The 4,331-nt window shown below is 36.1% G+C and overlaps 1 long non-coding RNA gene across 2 annotated transcripts; it reads left to right on the top strand.

Moving 5' to 3' along the window:
- Nucleotides 1-1,722: 1,722 nt before the first annotated feature.
- LOC147499551 (uncharacterized) lies at nucleotides 1,723-3,963 on the top strand. Of its 2 annotated transcripts, XR_015194489.1 has the most exons (3): nucleotides 1,723-2,006; nucleotides 3,319-3,424; nucleotides 3,531-3,963. It is a non-coding gene; the product is annotated as an uncharacterized LOC147499551 (long non-coding RNA). The 2 variants fall into 2 exon arrangements; XR_015194488.1 differs by lacking the exon at nucleotides 1,723-2,006 and having other exon boundaries at nucleotides 3,287-3,424.
- Nucleotides 3,964-4,331: the final 368 nt, after the last annotated feature.

Raw genomic sequence — 4,331 nt, 5'->3', positions numbered from 1 at the left:
AAAATAATTTGACTAGGTTGTGCTTTGTGTATGTTTGGCACATTTGGAGTTGATTATGAGGCTCGGCCATCAAATGAGTGTTGCTTTCTGAACTGTGGCTTTACGGCTATAGGGAAAAGTTCCCGTAAGCTCAGACAATTCCGCTTACTCTACATGGTATTTGCGTCCTACAACTGTATTTTGCTTTCAATTATCGTTGGATTTGAGGTATTACTGCCCACGCCTCGCTACCTCTGGCTCAGTGTTATACTCGGGGAATTCACAACATGCTTGCTGTATGTGTTTGTTAGGTTCAAGCTCAGGTCTCAGCATTCGGAACTAGAAGAAAAGGTTAGTGAAGATGAGGAGAAAACCGGGTCCTTAGTATTGGGTGAATGCGCAACCGCATATGTTGATTATATATTATACTGCGGCACTTTAAAATCGGAACCCGATCACAAGCCCAGTGTGTAATCCATTGTCTGGGGCTTTGGCTAACATATTTGCGTACATGCTTATTCAATGTGTTTTTTTTTGGTCTTTTGGTGTATGTACTTTTTTGCATAGCCAATTTGCTACGTTTAGAGTGGATGTTGTTCCTTTCTATTGAATATTGAATGATAAAAACCATAGATGTAGAATCGATTTAAATTCGAACAAAGCCTTAAATAAGCTAATTACAACGAAGTCTTTATTACTCGAAAACAGCTACTGAAAATGGAAGCTCTGAAGGCCTAAAAAACATGAGTTTCTTAAGCTCCAAGCAAAAGAAAACCTCAAATAAACCAGATAAAATAGAAGTTGTAAGTTTGTAACAAAAGATATCATCTTGGATGGACATCAGAATAGAGTTTATAGTTTCTTGATACAAATTTTGTTCCACAAACATACATTGGTGTGGGTGTATGCGGCTTCAGTGTATGGAGTGTCATGTTGACATGCCATGTGCCAACTCCCACATTGAGACTCAACTAAAGTATTATGAGTCTGATCATGTGATGACTCAAGAATCTCGAATAGACGAAAAAAGATGAAGAGATCTTCACTGATCAAGAAAAGAAGAGGATTTAGTATGGAAAAGGAGGAGAAGACGCAGTCAAAGAACAAGAACAAGGAGAATCGGAGAGAACTTGGGGTTTCTGGAAAATAATCTTGATTCAATAGTAATAGGTCGGTGTCTAAACCAAATAAGTCTACACCCTTTTATAGTTAAGGGTTTACACGTTAGTCACGTAACAGCTAAGGAAACAAAAGACTAAGAATAGACAGAAAGAAAATGAAGTAACTAACTTAATGCAACACAGACTAGAGTAGTCTGGACATCTCTTAATACTTTAGCAAGGTCTTATACTTGCTGGATAGTGCGGGCTTGATGTTCTACATCAGTCACCCCCCTTCATGAGAAAAACACGACCTCGTGTTGGCATCCGGTAGAGAGAAAGCTTCATCACCATAGAAAGGGAAAATGTCTTGCACATTAAAGGTATTCGAGATGTTGAATGTAGAAGGAAGATCAATCGCGTAAGCATTACAATTCGGACTGTGTTTTCTCTCTATGCCAATGGTCGTACAACAGGTCGGTGTTTTTAGGATTTAACACAACCGTATCTGACCTACTGTCATTACGTTTGGTAACTATGATATATATATATATATATATATATATATATATATATATATATATATATATATATATATATATATATATATATATATATTATATACGGTTAGGCTAAAGTGCCACCCTTATTGTGCCACTCTTACCTCACACCCCTCCTGAACCGTCCGATCTAATCTAAGTTTAAAAAGATCTAACACTCCAAATTTCAAACAACAAAGTGGGGGTAAAAACGTCTTTTCCTAGCTCAAATTAGAAATCCACACTTTGGATCTCTCTCTCCCCCATCTCAATAGCAAGAGAAACCATGATTTCTCTGTGTTTTCTCCATGGTCGTGGCTAGAACTCTCTCTCTCTCTCTCTGCTGCTAAGAATCAAGTTGCTATGAACCCAATCAACACTGTCTATGGTAAGATCTAATGTTTATTATTATTATTATTATTATTTATTTAGATCTGTTGTATTTTCTCCAAATGAGTTTACCCTTGTTAGTGCTCTTGCTGCATGCGCTAATCTGTTGACATTAGAACAAGGAAAGTGGATTCATGTTCCTTTTTTTTTTTTTTTTTTTTTTGAATATTCCTATGTATTAGCTCATGAAGTCGTTGTAAGTTTTCCATTTTTTGTGCTCTGTACTGATTCGACTTGTATATTATGGTTCACGGCATCTAAGACAAAAACTGTAATTATTAATAGGAAGTAGAACCGAAACATGCACATTGGAATGTCTTTTTATTTTGGGTAAATTAGTATCTTATTGATTAGGAGAGAAAAAGGTGAGGGGGAGACTCATGCATACAAGAAGAGGGAGCAGAAAATACTGAAAAAAAAGAAGAAAAAGGCACTTTCATATCGTAATTTCTCGTCTCAACCAAATCTGTTAAAATATCATGTAGTTGTAACTTTCAGTGAACGAGACATCCTCCTATTATGATAACCAAAATACAGTACTTACAATACCAGGTATTGCTAGCTGCCTCGAAGAATTCCTTGTAGTAAATCCCTTTTCACTAGGAGAATCTTTTAGGTCGAAGGAGAAGGGTGTCAGTGTCATGATGATGTTGTAGCCAGTAGCCACATATATATATTGCGTAAAAATTTCCTATTTTCATTCCAAATGCTTCAAGAAGTTGATCTCTAAGGGTTCTCCATATTTTTCTTTTTTCAATGTATAAAACCATCGAGAAGTGGGACGCGAATCTTGAGGCAATCTACAATTGATAGAAAAAGTCGTATCGAAGTGGATTCGACTTTCTTACAGATATAAATACCCCCATGTAGAAGTTTGAATTTTGAAATCAGAAGGTCTCTTCTAGACATTTGTTTTTTTTTTACTATATTATTAGTTCAGCTGCTTTGTTTGTCAGTTGGTAACTAAATAGAGATAGAGGTCTCTCTGTCACGTGTGATTCTTTGTTTTAGATATAAATTTAGCATAATGTGAAATGTATGAAGGAAAAAATTGTCAGTCATGTATGAAAAAACTTCTGCTTTAGCTTGTCAAGCATTACTGTCAGTGTCACTTGAGGATTTGTTCATTGATTTTATATATCCTCTACCCATGTGATTTCTGCTTTGTTCTCGTGATTCACTCTTCTGATGAGATCTTTTACTCTTCCAATAGTAATTAAAGTTTTTTACGTCTAAAAAAGAGAGTTGCGGTATTCATTGTGCGACTTCAAAACTCGTGATGAACTAAAAAATCGTTCGGGGTTTTGTAGAAGCTTGGCCATATTGATGATGGTGGTGTTGTCTAGTTAAAGGGCCGTGCTGCATGCTTGATAGACACAGGAGACGTACTTCTTGTTACGGAATTGATGTTCAACGGTGAGCTTATGAGTTATGACTCAACAGCTTCTTTTGTTGCTATTTCCTTCTTTCTTCAGTATTAATTATTCATCTTCCTTGCTAATTTGGGCAAGTGTTTCTTTAGGTACGTTTAACGATCTTGATCCTCACCAAGTTGCAGAATGCTTGTAGGGGTTCTTAGATGGAGAGCTATATCACAATATTGTTTTCCAAATGTTTGAACTACAAATGTATGAAGCTTTTGAGAATCCAGGAAGGACGAATAAATTCTCAAGAGACTGAAACTTTAAGTAAACTGCAGTAATCTGGGACCGACCAATGCAAGACTCGATCACAAAGCCGTAACTGGGAAGATGCAAATTTGGTGATCTATTTAATGAGAAGAAGTAATTTTACACCAATGAATCTGTTATGTAATTTGGCTTTGTAGTTTGACCATCTCTCACACTACTAAACAAAGTGATTTGGTATACGGAGTCCTGCAACTGCTTGTAGTTTGAGTGTTTGACCATTTGCTTGTAATTTGGCTCAAACTTATATAATATTTGTTGCAAGTATTGGAAAATTAGCATCAAAATTCAGAATACAATGACCATAAACAGAACATTGAGTTCTTCTTAACTGATCAACAAAGCATATGCTTGCTCTGCGGCTGCAGCAAATTGCAGAAATGCTGGTGTACATTCTACCGATTGCATATATTGTTATTTCCAAAATGCCTCATTAGAATAGTAAATCATGAAATGGTCTTTCCCTCAACAATAATAGTGAATCGTAAGATGATCCTCCCACTAAAAGAATAAATCATTAATGTCCCTCATAGGCTATTTCCATCTACTGAAGTTCCAAACCAGACCTATCAACTACTAATGACCTAAGTACCTCGTCGTAACAAAACACTGATTTTTGTAGGTATCAATTTTAA

The sequence above is a fragment of the Coptis chinensis genome, chromosome 5, assembly GCF_015680905.1.
Source record: "Coptis chinensis isolate HL-2020 chromosome 5, ASM1568090v1, whole genome shotgun sequence".
NCBI classification, from domain to species: Eukaryota; Viridiplantae; Streptophyta; class Magnoliopsida; order Ranunculales; family Ranunculaceae; genus Coptis; species Coptis chinensis.
This window is presented reverse-complemented; position numbering and strand designations above follow the sequence as displayed.